The sequence below is a fragment of the Alexandromys fortis genome, unplaced genomic scaffold, assembly GCF_014885135.2.
Source record: "Alexandromys fortis isolate MF-2015 unplaced genomic scaffold, M_Fortis_MF-2015_v1.1 scaffold_16, whole genome shotgun sequence".
In the NCBI taxonomy this organism is placed as follows: domain Eukaryota; kingdom Metazoa; phylum Chordata; class Mammalia; order Rodentia; family Cricetidae; genus Alexandromys; species Alexandromys fortis.
The window spans coordinates 15,775,867-15,796,233 of NW_026067893.1; the positions used below are offsets into that span (position 1 = coordinate 15,775,867).

The window sequence follows — 20,367 nt, forward strand, 5'->3', positions numbered from 1 at the left end:
TTCCTTCCTTCCTTCCCTCCTTCCTTCCCTCCTTCCTTCCTTCCTTCCTTCCTTCCTTCCTTCCTTCCTTCCTTTCTTCCTTCCTTCATACTAAGGATCTTTACTGAGTCCTTGCTCACAAAGGATGCAGAGAATGTGAAGAGGAAGGGAGCATGGCCCATGGTCTCAGTGTGCCAGTGTAGCTCGGAAGATTGTAATACATTGTCATAATTGCGTGACCCATAACTCTGAGGTGGGGCATGAATACTAAAAACCCAGAGACAGATATTGGGGTTCAAGTTGGAAGTCAGAAAAGCAGAACAGCCAAGTCACTAGAGAGACCTTTTACCTCTACCAAATCTTCAGACCAAAAGGGCGAGATCCTGTCTCCGCAAATCCTCAGACTCCACACTGAGTTCCTGTCTCTTCCCCTTTGTATTCCTCTCTCCGCCCAGCCACATTGCTCCTGTCTCCACCTCCACAGTGCTGGGATTAAAGGTGTGTGACTCCCAAACACTGGGATTAAAGGTGTGAGCCACCACCACCTGTTCTGGATCAATCTTGTGTACCCCAGGGTGGCCTTGAACTACAGAGATCCACCTGCCTCTGTCTCCCAAGTCCTGGAATTAAAGGTATGTGCCATCACTCCCTGGCCTCTAGGGGCTTTGCTTTGCATTCTGATCTTCAGGAAAAGCTTTATTTATTAAAATACAAATTGAATATCACGACAAGTCCCAGCAATAGTGAAGCCTGAGATAAGATATACTGAGGGCAAGGTGCAAAGAAGTGAGGGGGTGTGGTTAGGCTGAGAAGGTGGCAAGTGCAGGTGCCTGGAGCTTCTGGGAAGGATGTGGGGGGGGCGGGGACAGAAGGGTAGTTATAAGGAACAGGGCTTTGTGAGGCTGAGTGAGATGCTGAGAGCAGAGGCTGGGTGCCTGGGAGAGGCCAGTACACAGGGTAAATTGGCCTTTATCTCTAGAAGACCCAGGAGTCACTGAAGAGTTCTGTCAAAGGCAGGGCTGAACTCGATTGAAAGCCAGGGCTGTTGCCTGAAGAGCTAGCAGACAGAAGCCTGCAGGGGGCCAGCCTGGAAGATGGCCTCAGCCCTGGATGGGGCAGTGGCAAAGATGTCTGTAGTGGAGAGCACTTCCCATCAGCTCCTTGTGACTCCCCTACATTCTAGAGATTTTCAGCCTCCTCCCTCAGATCTCTTCTGCCTGCCACCCTGAGGCTGAAACCCAAAAGCTATTGTGACACTTCACCCCAACTCTGAGGCCTGTCCTAAGTACACCCCATTCAAGTACAAAGATGTAAGATTAAATCACAAGGTTATACAGAATACCTGGGCACGCTATACAGAAGATTCTGGCCATGGCATGAAAACTCCATGTATCCAGAAGGAAAATTGTGGTTTGTATACAGTTGAATGTCTGTCCCTTCAGGTTCATGCACTGAAAGCTTGATCCCCAGGAGAGTGGTGGCACCGGGGTAATGGAGGCTGTAAGGGGTGGGGCCAAATACAAGACAATTGGGTCATGAGACCCTGCCCTCCGAATAAATCAGTGCTGATCTGCAGTAACAGGCTTGGGTGGGTTGTTTCCAAGCAAGCACACCTCATCCACTAGTCCCTTCTGCTTCTGGTCACTTCCTCTCCACTCTCAATGAAGGGGGCAGACATAAGGCCTTTGCCAGGAAACAGGTGTCTGTTAGGACTCAGCTGCTGGAATCTTAACTCAAGTAAACCTCTTTACTTTGTAAGTTCTCCAGCCTCAAGGATTGTGTTATAACAGGTGTGAAACAGAGAGACACTGATGTGAAGTCATGAGGGTAGAGATGGACAGAGTTGACACAAGAAAGAAAGTCCTTTGACTTCCAAATTTTCATACTGATCCCCCCCCCCCCACACCTCTGAGCCTTCCCAGATTTCTCTGTGTAGCCCTGATTGTTCTGGAACTCACTCTGTAGACCTGGCTGGCCTTGAACTCAGAGATCTGCCTGCCTCTGCCTCCTGAATGCTGGGATTAAAGACATGTGCCACCACCACCCAGCTTTCTGTTTTATAGCTAGAGTTTTAAAGAAAAAATATCTTCCATATAGAACGGCAGCCTGAATGGCTGGTTCTCTTGTTGCTGTAGGACATCATAGTTAATGAACTCAGACAGACCTGAGTTTTAATTGTAGTTCTGATCTTTATTTGCTGTGTGACCACTGAAGAAAACAATGCAAACAAAAACAAGCAAACAAGCTGAAAGATGGCAGCAGTGGCACCCATGAGCCTGTGGGGCCGCTCCGAGGAGCCCGAGAGACCCATGGAGGCTTCGATGGTGGAGGCTTCGGCGGAGCACGGTGAGCCTGAAGAGCACACAGAATCTCTGGGACCACGGGTCTCATGGGAGGATGCTTTTTGGTTGTGAGCCTAGCCTTTAACGGCTGAGCCATCTCTCCAGCCCGGGAGGATGCTTTTTTAAAAGCGCTTCCGTGGAACTGGAAAATAAGATGTCAGAAAGGGGCGGTGCCCGTGGCAGAGAGATTCAAACTAGAATCTCAGCAGTGGAGCAGGTCCGCAAACAAACAGCATGTTGTTGCCCCGCAGGGCCCCGTCCTCGGGCTGCTGGGAGACTTCAGCCACCACCTGCTCACCTCACCCACTAGGCCGGTACTGCCGCTCAGCCTGCAAGCCCCGCCCTCAGCGTGGATCAGCGGCTTCTGCCAGTCTTGCCGCTCTCCCTGCTGGGGAAGTAGAGTGTGGGCCTGGTGCTGCGGTGCTGCGCAAGAGCTGCAAGCATGATGGTCTGCCTGGGAAGTGCTAATCCCACAGGGGGAGAATAAGAAAGACCACCACCACAATTTGAGCCACATTTGAAGCAAACTTGGTTTTATTGGGGTGCACCCAAGAGCTGGCCAGCAATTGCTTCCTAAGTCGGTTTAAAGAGAGCAGCCCTGAATTCATTTTTGGGGCCCCTTTTAAGGAGTAAAATTGCGAGTAGTTGTAAAGTAGGTTTACAGAAGAGACACGATAGGACAGTAAGGAAATACAGAAACATTTCAAAGAGAACTGCAGTCGCTGTGTGATTAGGAAGGGTCAGGGAGTGTGCCGCCAGCAAGTCAAGGTCATGGGTTGGGGCAGGCCAGGTTCCAGGCAACAGATGAAAACCAGCAACTCAGTTCTTACAGTAAAATGGAAGTTTATTTGTAACAATACAGCATAATGGTTCCTGCCTTCAAAATGGAGTTAGCAGCTCCCTCGGGAGACCAAGGGAGTTCACCCTGGATGCGCTACCCAGCGCATGATCTCCCTGAGTCTGGGCAACAACAATATCCAAGACGAGTCTCAGGGAGATTCCAGTATTTATGGGGCTTCAGAAACCTTGAGCCAGATCAATGACTTATCACAATAGTATTTGTATGTAAAGCTGTTTGGGCAAAATCAGGTGGACACACTGTGGATTGCTACTCCACTTTAATAGATGAATGTGTGGTGGAGAGATGGGAAAGAGGGTGGAAGAAGTGGGACTGGAGGTATGGTAGTGGTGACAGGTACGGAGCCCGGTCCTCAGGCTGCCAGGAGGCTCTGGGCACCGCTGAGCTGTCTTGCCCCGTTGCTGCCTGAAAGGCCAGTACTGCCCGTATTTGCACCAAACTGTCTGTGGGAAGATGTGGAACACTTCATGGGTGTGGATACTGAGCGCCCTAGACTGCCTGGTCAGTGCCACATGGCTTCCAATGGGAGCTCTTCTCTCTTCCCCAAAGAGTCAAACTCACTAAACCCTGCAGCACCCGACTTCTTCCAGCGAGACTTAGAAGACAGAGTGGAGCAGGAGAACAGGAGGACCCAGTGGCTTCTCAAGACTTGAAAATCAGTTCCAGTCCAAGAGATCTGGGTACTGTGTGGTCAGACTCACTCCTGTTAGATCCGGGATACCAGTCCAGCGTGTGATCTCCAAATCTGATAAATATGCACCGAGCCTTGATCTCCTGGCCTGGCCTCAGGATTCTAAAATCCACACAACTTTGAGTGATGGATATGTTGATGCCAAACACAGCTCTTATCTGTGAGAGTAAGATCATTGGTTTGGGGCCAAGTATGAATTCTGGGAGCATGTAGTTACATCGCCCCAAATGGTAAGCTCGCTCCAGCATGAAAAGGGAATATTATTTTCAGGTGTGTGACTTTTGTTTACGCTGCATTTGTTTAACTCTGAGAAACTGCAATTCTCTGCCTGTCTAAAACATCTGATGGTCCTAATTAAGAGTTAAACACCCAACAGCAAGGCAGGAGCAAGAATAGACGGGTCTGGCAGGCAAAGAGAATGAACAGAAGGAGAACCAAGAAAGAGAATCAAAAGAACAAGGAGAGGAGGACATGAGGCACCAGCCACCCAGCTACACAGCAAGCCACAAAAAAAGAAGTAAAGAAAGGTATACAGAAATAGAGGAAGATAAAGCCCCAGAGGCAAAAGGTAGTCAAGATTATTTAAGTTAAGAAAAGCTGGCAAGAAACAAGTCAAGATAAGGCCAGGCATTCCTAACTAAGAATAAGCTTTCATGAGTGATTTATTTGGGAGCAGGGCAAATAGAAACTAGAACCAGCAAGCTAAGTAAAAACAACTTGTGGCAACACAAGCACTGGCTTCCATAGCTAGAAAGGCTTAATGCAGTTCTTGGTCATGAACGTCCGACCTGGGGGCACGCTTTGAGCTTGGCTTTCACTATCTGAGCTGAGAGTGGACAGAGCCACCTTCTAGTGCATGCGGAGGAGCCATGTAGCACGATTAATAAAAACCCTGAGACCGAAATTGGGGTTCAACCTAAAGGTCAGAAAAACAAAACAGCCAGCCACTAGCTCTTGCCTCTACCTCCTTCCAAAAATGGCGATCCTCCCTCCAAAAAGCCTCAGAATGAGACTGTGTCTGAGAGCTGTCTCCTCCTGTCTTATAATCCTCTCTAGGGCTGGGATTAAAGGCATGCACCACCTGATTTCTTTGGCAAATTCATGTGGTTACAGGGATTAAGGTGTGTGTGCCCACTGCCTGGTCTGTAAGGCTGATCAGTGCAGCTGTTTCACTTTCTGAACTTCAAGCAAGCTTTATTTATTAAAATACAAGTGATTATTACTACAGATGCAGATGTAGCGTAACAGTCTAAAGTTAGCTTGTGTGGTCAACAAAGGTTAAAAGATGCAGTAAAAGAGGTCCAGATGGGCAAATTCTCTAAACACATTCCAGTGTGTTCTACAGTGTGCATAGGCTTAAGAAAAAAAGAGAAGGAACTTGGGGAGACTGTCCAGACAGTCAGATGTCTCTGTCATTTCTAGAATTTTTATAAGTAATTTGCAATGAACGTTTTGTTTACATAAATGATAATATATCCTTCTATTGTCTTTGTTGGAGTTGAAGACTAGATAGTTATAGTTGAAGTTTTCTTAGATATGATAGCAAGTAAGTTAGGTATAAAATTTTGAATTTACTAAAATAGGATAGATTATGGAGTATTTTTTTTAATTTACCATACACAAATTAATTGGAATTCTGTACACTGTCAATGTTATCTTTACTTGATAATTTTTCTTATTGTATACAGTCTTACTATGTTAAACTTAAAATTTTCATTTTGTTTGGAAAGAAAAAAGGGAAATCTTAGGGAATATTATTTTCAGGTATGTGACTTTTGTTTACATTGCATTTATTTAACTCTGTGAAACTGTGATTCTTTGCTGTTTAAAACACTTGATGATCCTAATAAAGAGGCAGGAACAAGGATAGGTGCGGCTGGCAGGCAGAGAGGATAAATAAAAGGAGAACCGAGGAAGAGGAACAAAAGAACAAGGAGAGGTGGACATCAGGGGGCAGCCACACAGCTACACAGCAAGCCACAGAGAAAGAACTAAAGAAAGGTAAACAGAAATAGAGAAAGATAAAAGCCCAGAGGCTACAGGTAGTGGGGATAATTTAAGTTAAGAAAAGCTGGCAAGAAACAAGCCAGTTTAAGGCTGGGCATTCATAACAAAGAATAAGCCTTTGTGTGTGATTTATTTGGGAGCAGGGTGGTGGGCTCCTCAAAAACCCAAAAGAGCAAAACATTTCACAATAAGAACATGTGTAGTCAAAGAACAAGAGAAAGGCATAAATCAAGGTGCTTCCTGAATGCACTGGAAGGACCCCCATGCGGGCTACAGTGCAGCAGAGAACACGCCTGTAGGTTTCCAGGGCTGACTGGTGAGATTCTTAGCTTCTGGGTTGGTGGAAGGCCTTGTTCTTTGATACATCTTTATTGTTTGTTTTTGAGACAGGCTCTTTATATAGTCCTAGCAGCCCTGAAGCTCACTATGTAGACCAGGCTGGCCTTGAACTCCCAGAAATCCTCCTGCTTCTGCTTCCTAGGACTAAAGGTGTTTGCCACAAATGCCTAACCAAACACATGTCCTCTCCCTTATCCTAAAAATTAAATCCCACCATTTACAGAGGCTTTCCCTTCGCCTGTCATCTGTCCTCGATGAAACCATGGATCCGATCCTCACCGTGTCCCTTCCCTTCCTGGGTATTCCCTACTTTCTTTTCCCTCACACCCTGGCTAAGTTCTCCCTGGCTGGGATGCAGGTACAGTCTGCTGAGGCCCAGGACGCCTGCAGCCCAGGCTCTGGAAGCTGAGAGCAGCTTCAGGGTGGGCCCTTGCTTGTCTCTGCTCACACCCTGCTGGCCTTCTACATACAGTCCTGGGAACAGACAAATAAAACCCTTTCTTGGCTCCATATTCTGCTCATGCGGAGGGAAAAGGTCTCTTTGACTTCCTATAGATCGTCCCAGCCAGGCCTTGGGCCTGGAGATACCACGCTGAGCACGAGATCAAAGGAGTTGATGAGCCTCCTTAAACCCTTTCTGAAGTCAGATCAAGCAAAATAAGCTAAGAAATAAAAGGACCACAATTCTTCAAGTACTCTTCCAAAGTACTTGAATATTTATATACACTGTAGTTTATAGCTAACCAATAAAATTACTTTACTATTCACAGACCAATAAAAAGTTTAATGGCAAGTCAAAGGATCCACTAACTATTTTGGAGTAACTTGCTAATTTTCTAGTAAGGCCAATTAGAAGAAATATACCTGCCACCCCTCCCCCACCACCTTCCTGAACTTATAACTGCTTTCATGTCCTAAGTTAGGAAATCTATAGTCTTAACATTAAAAGTCATGAGCCTGGATTGGAGAGATGGCTCAGCGGTTAAGAGAGCTTGCTGCACTTCCAGAGAACCTAGGTTCAGTTCCCAGCACTCACATCGGGGAACTCATCCCACCTGTCACTCCAGCTCTGGGGACCCCCCCCCGTCTCTGTCTCTGTCTCTCTCTCTCTGTCTCTGTCTCACACACACACACCTACAAACACATAAATTAAAAAAAATGTTTTGGCTAGACATGGGTGGCACACACCTTAATCCCAGCAACTGATAGGCAGGTAGGTCTCTGTGAGTTCGAAGCCAGCCTGGTTCACATATGTAATTTCAGCCACCCCAAGCTACACAGTGAGAACCTGTCTCGAATGAAAAATAAATAGATCAATAAACAAAATAAAATATTTTTAAAGTATAATGCACCCTTTTTCTCATTATGCTACAGTAAGTGTTTCGTTTCTGCTTAGCATTAGTGTCTTTGGCAGCTAAAGATGTGCGCGCGAGGACTTCACACACATTTGGATCGGGTGCCCCAGTCCCGTAGTCTCAAATTTCTCCACTTCTTAGTGTCTTTGTCTTTGGCAACTTTCTTTCTCAGATTCTCCCGTGAGGGGGAAGGTGACTCATGTCCTCCCAGCCCAGAAGTAGACTAGATCTGACTCTTGAGTCACACATATACTTACCTGGGTGTGACTTCCAACAACACAGACCATCACAGTAACACTCGCTGGTCAACCTGTGGCTATCTGCCAGTCCTGGAAGATGGAGGCTGTGTGCGTGTGTGGTAGAACGTTGGTATCATTAAACAATAACACAAGTTATTTATTCCAATCTTAATTGTTAATATTAACTTTCAGATCACACATTATACTTCATTCAGTAAATACATCTATGCCCACCTGCATATATGCAGGTTGCAGGATAGCTCTAAAGGGTTAAGAGGCCATGGCAGAGTTCAGAAGGTTTCTGGAGTCCTGTACAGCAAGGAAGCTGAGAAACATGTAGAGTCTGTATTGATGGGCGCAGCCGTGGGCGCAGGTCAGAGCAAAACTGTAGGTTGCGTCCCGCTGTCGAGGTGAAAGGAAGGATGGGGTGCAGATGAAGGAGCGGGCAGATGATGGAAGGAGAGAGCTATCTCTTGCAGGTTGTCCTCTAACTTCCACAGAAGCACTGTGGTGCACATGGGCGTGCAAATATTCACACACAAAAAATAAATAACCACTAAGATTTTATTTTTTAACAAAAAGATTAATTCTACTCAAATGAAGAATCCTGGTTCGTTTCTAGAATAAATGTTTTTTTCTCACCAATAAAGAAGAAAAACTAAAGATATGAATATATGCTATGGTCTTTATAGACAACCAGGTTGTAATAAATATTTCTATAAGTTTGTTTTCAGGAGTTAGAGAAATGGCTCAGTGTTTAAGAGCACCGGTTGCTCTCTCAGAGGACTTGAGTTCAATCCCCAGTACCCACATGACAGCTCACAACCATCTGTAACTCCAGTCCTAAAGGATTCAACATCATCTTCGGGCTTCCTTGGACACCGGGCACATAAGTGGTGCACAGACATACATGCAAGCAAAACACTCATATACATAAAATAAAAACAATGTCTTCAGTATTGTAGCTTATATATTGCCAGATGCTTGTTTAGGAAGTGATATATCTTTGGAAAGTTCCTAAAATTAATGTTTTTTTTTTAAAGAAATATTACTTCTGGGACTGGAGAGATGGCTTAGGGATTAAGAGCTCTGATTCCCCTTCCAGCGGACCTGGGTTCAATTCCCAGTACTCACATGGCAACTCACAACTGTCTTAACTCCAGTTTCAGGGGATCTGATGCCCTCTGCTGGTCTCTAAAGGCATCAGGTACACATCTGGTACCCAGACAGACATTCAGGCAAAACACTCACACACATAAGGAAAAAATTAAATTTAAAAAATATTGCTTAAGTTCAGCATTCATATGTTCAGGCAGGCTTGGTATGCTACGGTGGGTATTTGTATTAAAGGCGATTCATCTGTTTGCCTGTTTTGACAGTTTTTTTTTTTTTTTTGCTTGTTTGTTTTTTGTTTTTCAAGACAGGGTTTCTCTGTGTAACAGTCATGGCTAGAATTAGCTCTGTAGGCTAATTAGCTCTGTGGCTTTGAACTCACAGAGATCAGCCCACCTCTGCCTCCCAAGTGCTGGGACTAAAGGCGTGTACCACCACTTGGCTTTATTGTGGTTTGTGTGTGTGTGTGTGTGTGTGTGTGTTTTAACATGCTTTTCCCCCCCCTCACTATGTAGCCAAGGCTGCCTGGAGTGATCCATCTTGACCAAGCTGGTCTCAGACTCACAGAGATCCCACCTGCCTCCGCCCTCCAAGTGCTGGGATTATATGCATGTGCCACCATGCCTGGCTTGGTTTTTCTTTTTCCTGTGATGAAATCTGAAGGCAGTTGAAGCTACCACAGGCAGATGAGAAGAACAACAGGCCTTCTGCATAGCACCAGGAGGCCCTAAAAGAAAGTGGGTACAGTTTTGTTTTGTTCCTCACAACTTAAAAGCTTTCTTGCAGGGAGCTTTTTTTTGAGAACACGGTAGGAACTGGCATCACTCTAGGCCCCCGAGTGGGGCTTGTTATGTTTCTCTGCACCAGGGCTTCTCAGCCTTGCTAAGCTGCGACCCTGTAGTACAGTTCCTCACGCTGTGGTGACCCCGACCATAAACTTGTTTTCGTTGGTACTTCCTAACTGTAATTTTGCTACTGTTATGAATGGTAAGACTAATATTTTTTTGAGATGGAGGTTTGCCGATGGGATCATGACCCACAGGTTGGCAATCACTGCTATGAGCTGGCCCTGTTCTTACCCAAGTCCTCCAAACAGAAGTGGCTGTGTCAAAACCACCCTAGACTCCTCCACCCTCTGAGGGAGCACTGCGTTCCCTTCTCATCTCCATCCTCCCCGGGGTGGGGGGCTCCTCTTCCACTGTCTCTGTAGAACACCACTAAGCTCTGGAGCATCTCTTAGGAACAGGACTTAGAATGGCTGTTTAGCTGCTCCGGATTAACACCTGCCTGGTACCCTGTGAGAGGCAGCTTCAGCAGCCTGCTCCTCTAATCAGCTTATGGCTATGACCCGGTTCATGCAAGAAAAGGCTTTGCTGTGGGGCCAAGCCATTGAGTAGCTGCTCTTCAGCAGTGAGGACAGTGAAAATTCAGACCCAGAGCATCCTGACAGGCAGGGGTCACCAAAGCTGACAAACATTCTGTGTTTTGGCTTATTGAAAATTACTGGCGGCAGAAGGAAGCATATATTTATACAAATTTTTAAAGATTTATTAGTTTTTATTTTATGTGTATGGGTGTTTTGCCTGGATGTGTGTCTGTGCTCCATGTACATGCCTGATTTGAGCATGCCTGATTTTACAGATGATTGTGGGCTGCCATGTGGCGACTGGGACTCAAACCCAGGTCCTCTGGAAGAGCAATCAGTGCTCGTACCAAGTGTGCCATCTTTCCACTCTCTGTTTGTAAGTTTTAATGTTACATTTTTTTGACCTTACGTCTTACAAGACAACCCCATCACAACCCTCTCTATCTATCCCCCACCTTTCAGGAGGGTGCCGTGTACTCTAGGCTGGCTTTGAACTCATTATGTAGCCAAAGGTGATCTTGAACTTCTGATCTTCCTGCCTCCACCTCCCAAGTACTGAGATGACAGGTATGTGCCACCTTGGCCAGTATGTGGTGCTGGGCTTGAACCCAAGGCCTCAGGTGTACTGTCAACCATTGGAAGAGCCGAGCTATATCCCTGGTCCTACATAGTTCTCTTAGGATTAGTTTACTCCAGTCCTCTCAACTGAGGATACTGATTATAGAACTCAGTCTGTCACAGCCTGCTAGACTCAGGATGACTCTCACTCCTGTTTACTTTCTATTGTTTTTATTTACTTACTTAGTGTTCCTGTGCATATGTAAGGGTCAGAAGGCAACTTTCCCAGAGTTGAGTTTTTCCTCAGACTTGGTGGCAGCTAGCACCTTTACCCGCTGAGCCATCTCGCTGGCCTGTGTGTTTTCTAGTCTCAGCTCATGATCCTCTAGTTGCTTGCTCACACCAGACCTGCTTGTGGTTCTGAAATTTGCCAAGCTGCTCTTGGCTTCAGAACTTTGCAGCTTCTTCTACCTGAAAGGCGCTGCCTTAGCTCTGTGCAGGGCTGATTCTTCCTCATTTTGGTCTCAGAAAATGACACATTCGCAGAGACTTCCCCATCACCTTTACGGTCAAAGAAACCCCTCACCCTTGGTTTTAGCTAGATTCCTCATCTGAGCACCAAAAAGTTATATTGAGTAACTGCCTTTCCCATTCATTCAAGAACTGCTGTGACAACTGCCAACCCTGCTGTAGCTGAGAGAAGTTAATTCTTAGATACAACGGGTGCCCAGGCAGGGGTTAATCCTTCACCATTAATCTGTTGTGTCCCCTGGCTTGTTTTCTTTACGGTCCTCTCCACTCCATGCTGATCTGGTAAATAATTTATTTCCTGTCACATCACTGCGGAATATGACTTCCAGAATGGCAGGGAGCCTGTTGTCTGTTGGGCAGACTGAATCCCAAACGCCCAACACAGCCCTGTTCTGTGTCAAAAGTGCAGTGAGTTTCCCATGATGAGAGGAAAAGTTACTGTGGACTGGGTGTTTCAATGTTCTTGGCCTCTTACCCAAAGGCTTGAAAACAAGGGATCGCACAGATTTGCAAAAGAAGCAAAATAACTTTATTCAGAGCCAAGTAAGAGTACAGATTAGGGAGAGATCCCCTGCCAAGAGTGTCAGGGGGGCCCAGGAGAGAGTGTTGAAGGGCTCCAGGCAGCAGCTGACTCTCCACATGGCCTACAGGAAGGAGGGGTTGGTCAACAAGGGGTGTATTTTGGGTGGTTCTCTTTTGACTGATAGCTTAGGTCATATATTCGTTTTCTTACTGTGCATGTCTGTCTCTTCCTGGATCGCATCACACACACAGCCAATTCTTCATAGCACAGTTAGTGAGTAGGAGATTCTCTCTAAAAGGGGGGACACGGCTTCGCCTTACTGAAAACATATATAAAACCAGCTCAGGCCACATCAGCTCCCCTCCCCATTTTTTCTTCTTTATATGTGGATATGTTGGGAATATACTTGAACAGAAACTATTTGAGTGTTACCAGTTCCAGGTCTGGAAATGTATGCTATGGTTGGAGATGGGAGCAGGTGTGCACTCTTACAAGGGGATGTGGAGCCCCTGACTAAATGGGAGTCTCGGGTCTCTAAACCATTCTTGTACTCGCCGGCCTCAGAAAAGTGTTACACCAGTCACGGTTTAGACCTTGGTGTTGCATAGCAAACTTCAGTGCACCAACCAAAGAACCGTCTCTGAGAGGCAATAGCCTGGTTCTTCAGGACCTGATCCTTAGGAGAAAGGAGCATGTTTCGATTAGGGACGGGAGAGATGACTCAGAGGGAAAGACGCTGTCAAGCCTTATGGCCACGTGGTAGGAGAGCGTTGACTCCCAGAAGTTGTCTTCCGACCTCCTAGTGAAACCCCTGCCTCAAGTGTCTCCTACCCCAGTAAATAAATAAATGTTAAAAAGAGAAAAGTTTAGATAGAGCTGAGTCAAAACATTCCAATGTTGTTTTAATTTCAAAATGGAATCTTGGCTTTTAGTTCATCTGGCTTTCATAAGGAATGCTTGGCTCTAAGCCACATTAGAAAAGTGTATACACAGAAAACACAGTTGTGGTTAGTTAGTAATAACAACTTTTATCAGCCAGGCATAATGGAGCACACTTTTAACTCCAGCGCTCAGCAGAGGCAGAGACAGGTGAATTTATGGGAGTTTGTGGCCAGCATGGTCTACATAGCAAATTCTAGGACAGCCAGAGCCACAAAATAGAGACCCTGTTTTAAAAACAAAAAGAATAACGGTTATTATCTCTCTAGGTAATAGATTTTCTGTGTTACTTGAAAAGGAGGAGGCAAGCTCATTGTTTCACAGGCAACTGAAGCATTTGCTAATTTTTTAAAAATAAAAATCTGGAATATTTATGCTTTACTACAAAAATTTCTTCCCTCGGTGTTCAGATGGCAAAGGAGGAGAATAATACAGGTGACCCAGCAGTTTCTAGACAAACGATCCAGAGAACTGGATGCAGTAACTTCAGTAGATATGTGTGCACTTTGGGTCATAGCCTTAGGCACAATAACAAAAGGAAAACCCCACGGAAATGCCCAGGGGACAAGTGCATTAACAAAACATAGTATATTTAGACGGTGAGATATATTCATCAGTAAAAAGGAAAGAAATCCTGACAGGTGAAACGAAGGGCCTTTCTCTATCTGAAATAAGCCAGACGCTAAAAGGACAGGTATTGTGGCTTCTGTTTATGAGGGTGTCCCGGGTGGAGGAATCCTTGAGGATACAGAGAAGAGGGGTTGCTGGGGCTAGGGAGGGGGAGTCCCTCTATAGTGAGAGCAGTTTCAGTTTGGGGAAATTAAAAAGGTGATGGACAGGAGGACAGTGATGGATTGTACCTACAGCTGATGAGCTGTGCGCTTTAAAACGATCCAAACGATACACTTTATGCTGTCTAGTTTACTATGATCTTTTAAGAGTAGAGGAATCCAGTAACTATAGCTAACAAGAATTTTGAAATAAAGGCTTATCTTAGCTATGTGTGCATAGTGATAGAAGATGCCTGCATTCTTCAGATCTACTAGGTAGCTAGATCCCTTAACCGGGAAGTGAAGCCCGGCAATCGCAGCAGCACCTCCAAGCACTTGCGATCTTTTACAAGCAGAAATCTTTCGTGGAGTCTGAGAAAATGGGGTGTCTGGTTCCTGTAGTCTGTGATTCCTTGCTTTTAAATTCTCAAAATTGTTCTGAGAGACTTTGCTCTAGAGAGGAAAAAATAGATGGGAAGAGGGGAGAGACCTGGTGGTGCACCCTCTGCAATCCCGCACTTGGGGAGTGGAGGATGACCAAAGGTTCGAGGCCAGGCTTCCCCTCGGAGTAAGCTCATCGCGCAGCGGAGAATTTGAGTTTTCTAGGTTGGAGGTGGTGCGGGTGCGTGGGGTGGGGGTTGGGAGGTGGATCATAGCCCGAGCAACGCACCCCCGGTGCCTCAGTTTCCCAGGAGAGGCCTGGGAGCCCGGGCCCTGACGTGGCGGGGCTGCAGGCTGGGCGGCCGCCAGGGGGCGCGAGCGCGGGAAGCGGAGCTGGGGGCCACGGGGCGGAAGCGGCACGGAGGGAGGCGGGGCGGCGCGGAGTCACCCGGATCGGCCCGCCCGCCGCCGCCACCGAGGGGAGGTGACCGCGGCCCGCCCGGGCCACCACTGGCCGCGCGCGGAGGGAACGCCGGGCGTGGAGAGCAGGTCGGTGCTGGGCCGGGCGCTGGCTGGGTGGCGGAGACGGTCGCCTGCGGGGCTGGCAGAGCTGCTCCGGGTTGCGCTGCGCTTGGCGACGTGAGGCTGGGACGCCACGGGCCCTCGCTGTCCTCACGCACGGCTGCAGGGTGCCGGGAGCTCCCGCAGCCCTAGAGGCCGTTCCGGGCCCGGGCGCGGGGCCGAGGAGTCCAGTCGAGACGCTGTCACTGAGCCTCCGCTGCCTCTTGGCTGGAGCTGAAGGACTCAGCTCCAGTTCTGTCCCTTGTCGCTGCTGTTGCCGGTGGGCATGCGAGGCCGGGATTGCGTGACAGGCAGGAAGGGATGGTTTCCCAAGCAAGCCTAGAGGACTATTTAGCTGGAGATGCAGCTTTGGTTTAGTGGAGTTTTTAGGTACCCAGGGCTCCTGCACTACTGCCAGGCATCCGTGTGTCAGAGGAGGGTGGTGCTGTCTGTCAGTCGAATAAAGGGATATTGGGATGACCAAACAGGCCGGTGTCTGATGTGTATTAAGAACCTGAAGAGTGTTGGGGGCGCAGGGTTGAATGTAAAACCAACCTGAAAAGCGTCGTCGTATGGAGAGAGAACGTTTCTGCGCTGTCGTTGTTCTATAACCTGCCTTTAGGTCTGTCTTACAGTAATCCTTTACAGTCACCAGAGCACCTCGTGGAACTTCCTGATTAGTAATGGTGTGGTGTGTGACAAGCGACTACGACACTGATGCACGGGTCGGAAGCATAGTTCAGACTCCACTTTACTTAGTCAAGCGCCACAGTGCAGGTAGAACTGATTAACCCACAGTCGAATTTTGTGACGCACCGACCTGATTTCTCAGTTAGCACTGCACTGATACAAAGTCGAAGCAAAAGCAGCGCCAGGCTGTAATGTGCAAGTTAGTGTATCCATCAGGACTCCGTCTTCTAAACGACGTGATCTCTCAGGCCCTCTTCCACGGCTAAAGTCTTTGTTAACTTGAAATAGACCCGTTCCTGGTGACAACAAGTACAGCTGGGAGGGAGGTTAATTCTATTATTCTATTGGGGGGATTAATTCTATAATACTTTATAGTAGATCTTCAATTTCATTATTACTCCTAACTCTCCCACTTACATAATGAGTATTGGGCTGAAATAAGCGAAACCTGCCCCCAACACACACACACACACACACACACACACACACACACACACACACACACATTGCTCATGCTTCTGTGTTAGTGTCTAGAACTGAGAACTTGGTGTGTAGTGCAGAACCGCCAAGTCTGGCGTGGGAGTGGGGGGGGGTACATGTTGTCACAGGTGCTTTTTTCAATCAGTTGAGAACATTCTGACTAAAACTGATAACTTTTGTGCCGTAGTCACATCGTGCGTGTTTTTGGCTGACATCTGATAGGAGTCTTTATAGATGCTGTTCAAATATGTATGAGTTATTGGTCTTTTAATCCACCAAGCAGGCCTCCCGACCTTTTCTTCCCACTCACCCGCTCTTTTCTGACCCTGTTCTCTGAGCACCCCCTTTGCTTGCAGAGACCCCTCTTCACATTCCTCCTTCGCACGCAGGGCAGGGCAGGGCTCCCCCAGAGTGCCCGTTGAGCTTGCACCACTTGCTCTCTCCTACAGGACGGGAAGTCCTGGATCCCGAGATACCATTTAGGATCTGAAAGCTAATGCAAGCTTTTAGGTCATCGTTAACATGGACAGCGCCGCTCCTGCCAAGGGGCTGAGCAGACTACATTTGGATATTTAATGGCCACGTGTGCAGATTGTCCTAAGGGATGTCTCAGAGCAGAACCCCTTCTTCTGCCTTAGAAGGAAGCCCTTTCTGTATGGTGCATTCCTGTGCTTCAAATTCATCGCCGTTCCCAGCCCTCTGGGTCACTTTGATCTGTACTGGGCTGAAATAAACGCAAAAGGAATATTTTAAGCTACAGATTGTTTAGTCTTAAATTTGGGGGCGGATTTTAAAGAATGATTCAAAGAGTACAAGAAGAGGCTTGCTACCTATTGGCAGATACAAAATTTGGCTTATGTTTCCAGGCTTATTATTCTGTCTTTTGGGACAGAATACAAGTCAGTTAATGTCACCTATAACTTGTCACCATTACAGGATCATCTATGAAATTCTCAAGCATATTTTCTTGTTAAAGTGTTTTTAAAATTAATTTAGAATATTTCTCAAAAGCTCTACACCCATGAATATGGAATGGTTTCCTATTATATCCGGCTGTGAAAGCATCTGAATAAAATAATTTCAAGACTGGCTAACTCAGTCTTGCCGTCGGGAGCTCATTATGAGGTAGCCTGTGGCCTGGAGAGCAGAGAGATGGAAAGTCCTAGCCATAGCCAGACCCCCGCACCCTCTGCCATGAAAGAACTATTATATTCACCGGGTCCTAACTTTTGTGTAGGCAGTTAATCCTTGGTGTCTAACAGAAAGCCATGCTGCCTGGTGCGGTGTGTGGTGGCTCACGATTTAATCCTCAGGTGGATCGCTGTGAGCTCACGGCCACCCTCTATGTAGTGAGCTTCAGGCCCGCCAAGGCTACATAGTGAGACCTTGTCTTAAAAAAAAAAAAAAAAAAAAAATAAAAAGCAGCCACAAGGAAGAAAGTAGGCGGAGTAGCTAAAATGAGGTATTTCATTTTGGGTGTGCACGTCTTTTCTGCAGCCCGAAGATAGGTGGCTACTAAGAACTGAGAGTACAATAAGGTGTTGTGCAGAGTGTGAGTCCGAGGGTTGTGCTCTGACCCTGAGTGGTTCGTTCATTCATTCATTCATTCATTCATTCATTCAGCAAGTATTTTTGGAGCACTTCTATGAGTCAGGGAGGAAGTTTGAGGAAAGTGGGCAAAGGCCTGGTGAGGTACAGCCCCTGAGAGACATAAGCAAGCTTAGCTGTCCTCAGAATACATGGGCAATTCTAAGCAATGTAGATAGAAAACACAGGGAGGGGGGCTGGGGGGCTTTTACTTTTTCTGCAGAGCGATGGGAGCCTCTCCTGAGAGGTTGCTTGATCTCTGACTTGACTGAGAGAGTAGGAGGTGGAGGCCGAGCAAGTCCCAGCCAGACACTGGAGAGGGAGCCTGCTGGGTAGGTGGGAAGGCTGACAAGGTCACAGAAGCCAGGCTGGGAGGCGTGGGAAGAGGCAGATTAAGAGGTGGTGGGAGTTGGGAAGGGCACCTCAGTATAGCCATTATAAAAGATCTGGCTTCCACCCCGAGGAAGGGGAAGCCTTTATGGGGTTTTCTCTGCCATTTGAAGAGGTTGAGAGTAGATGTTGAGAGAGAGAAGGTTGTGTGGCCCTAAATCAGAATTCTTCTCTGGGCTTTCATTTCCTCATCTGCAGAATAATTGGGTCCCCTCTTGCTCAAGAATTTTAAGATTTCGGGTCACGTGGAATACTTCTTCAGGGAGGCAAGGAGAGCGAGGAGGAGGATGAGATTCTTAACATAAAAGCTTCAGATGACCTGAGCTGGCCAGGGCTATGAGTTAAATCCTGTCTCAAAAAAAAAAAAAAAAAAAAAAAAAAAAAAAGTTCCTTTAAATCTTCTCACTTTCAAACTTTCCAGTCTCTAAGTTCCCTTTCTGCCTGAACCGGGATCAAAAACTGCCACTCACCCGCAGATCTGGCAGCCAGAGCATCTTTGTCAGGGAAATCTGGAACTTTCGAGAAGGAAACAGCCCTAATTTTTGTCCATTTGAGTTTAGTTGCTGTTGTTTTTGAGGCAGGGTCTCTCTGTGTAGCCCAGGCTGTCCTGGCACTCCATCTGTAGATAGCCTTGAACCCACAGAGATCCGCTTGCCTCTCCTCTGCAGTGTGGGGATTAAAGGTGTGCACCACCATGCCCAGCCCCATTTCAGCTGTTTTATCACAATCTAAAAGATTTCTTTTGTGTTCAGTTCTGTTATCCCACTCCCCTGTTGTTGAGATTTATTTATTTTATATAAGTGAGTGTTCTGCTTGCATGTGTACCGCATGCATGCCTGATGCCAGATCCCATGGAACTGGAGTTAAAGATGGTGGTGACCCACCATATGGGTGCTAGGAATTAAACTCAGGTCCTGAAGAGCAGCCAATGCTCTAAACAGCTGCTTTGAGCCATTGCTCCAGCACCTCCCAGGTGCTCTCTTCAATTTCACTGTGCGTTTTGCTTGAGTAGGATCTTGCAAGGTGGAGGTATTTGATTTATGTATTTGAACTTTAGTGCTGTGGCTTTTCTTTTCCCTGGGTGCTGTTGGTGTGTGTGCTCCTGCTTCATGTGCCACAGTTGCCTGTTATCTGTGTAACAGGTAAGCGCTCAGGTTGTTGACCTACTCCCCAACACTGCAGTAGTTACAGCAGTGAACTCCTTCTCCTATGTGTCTGCTTAGAAAGCTGTGTAACCTTTCTGTGGGATGTGAACTTAGAAGGACACGATTGCAGATGAGCTTTCATGGACTGAGGTTGAGTAAATGATCCCATACTCATTTCTACAATAGCTGTTGTAGTTGGATGTTTCTTTCCCATCCACCAGCTCCCAAATAACTGATGTGGAGACTTAATGTTAATTATAATTGCTTGGCCAATAGCTCAGGCTTGTTACTAGCTAACTCTTACATTTTAAATTAACCCATATTTCTTATCTATGCTTTGCTGTATGGCTTGTGGTTGTCCTGCAGCATGACTTGCTCCCTCTGTATCTCCTAGCAGCTCCTCTCACTCTGCCCTCCTTCTTCCCAGCCTCCTCTGTGTCCGGCTGTCCCACCTATACTTCCCGTCTAGCTTTTTATTAAACCAATTTAAGTGACAGATCTTCACATGGGAACTGGCAGATGGGACATAAAAATCTGCCTACAAGCTGTCCCCATCTCTGTCCTGCCAGAAGTATATGTGTCCCCATGTTTCACCAGCTTCAGCTTTGCAGACTTTTTCTGACCTTGTAAGTGCAAGGTGACCACTTGTTATCCTTATTTGTATTTTTGTCTTACTGGTCATTCGAGCATCTTAGACGTACAGCTTCCTGTAAATGCAAGCTCTTTCTGTGTCATCTGTTGGTACCTGTGGTGTCGCTGGTACAGAAGTGATTGTGATGGAAGTGCTCCTCGGTGCAGTTATACTCTGATGAAGTGATTGTGATGGAAGTGCTCCTCGGTGCAGTTATACTCTGATGAAGTGATTGTGATGGAAGTGCTCCTCGGTGCAGTTATACTCTGATGCTATCTTCTCATCTGCTCTATTCTGTTGTCATTTGTTTTTCTTTGGTCAATATAAATCCTTAATTTTATATTATCAAATAAGTTATTTAGCCTAGGTTTGTGCATCTTAAATTTTGTTTTAAAAACCCCTTCCTGGGACTGGAGAGATGCTCAGTGGTTAAGAGCACTTGTTCTTCTAGAGAACCCAAGCTCGGGTCCCAGGACCCACATCAGGCAACTCCTAAGCACCAAAGAGAATCTGATGCCTTTTCTGACTAACGCAGGAAGTGCCCTCATACACACACACACACACACACACACACAGAGAGAGAGAGAGAGAGAGAGAGAGAGAGAGAGAGAGAGAAAGAGAGAGAGAGAGAGAGAGAGAGAGAGGAGAATTAAAATTAAATTGAAATTAAAAATTTTTAAATGCCATCTCTGGGTCACCTCTATGACTTTAATTCTTACAGACATTTTATCAGTGTTGCATCCAGCTCTATTCTGTTTTCCTCCATTTGATGGTTTTTAATAACATCTCGCAGGGGTAGGACGGGGAAAGGATTGGGAGAGAGAGGGAGGGGGAAGGGAGGAAGGGAGAGAAGGAGCAGGGAGGAAAGGGAGAGAGAGAGAGAGGGAGAGA

The 20,367-nt window shown here is 46.6% G+C and overlaps 1 protein-coding gene across 1 annotated transcript in view; it reads left to right on the forward strand.

Moving 5' to 3' along the window:
- The first annotated feature begins 14,435 nt into the window (after positions 1 to 14,435).
- Dnmbp (dynamin binding protein) overlaps positions 14,436 to 20,367 on the forward strand; it is a 91,635-nt gene continuing 85,703 nt past the window's right edge. The window contains exon 1 of the mRNA XM_050144898.1: positions 14,436 to 14,541. The gene's annotated coding sequence lies outside the window, so the exon portion shown is untranslated. The remainder of the gene's footprint in view (positions 14,542 to 20,367) is intronic.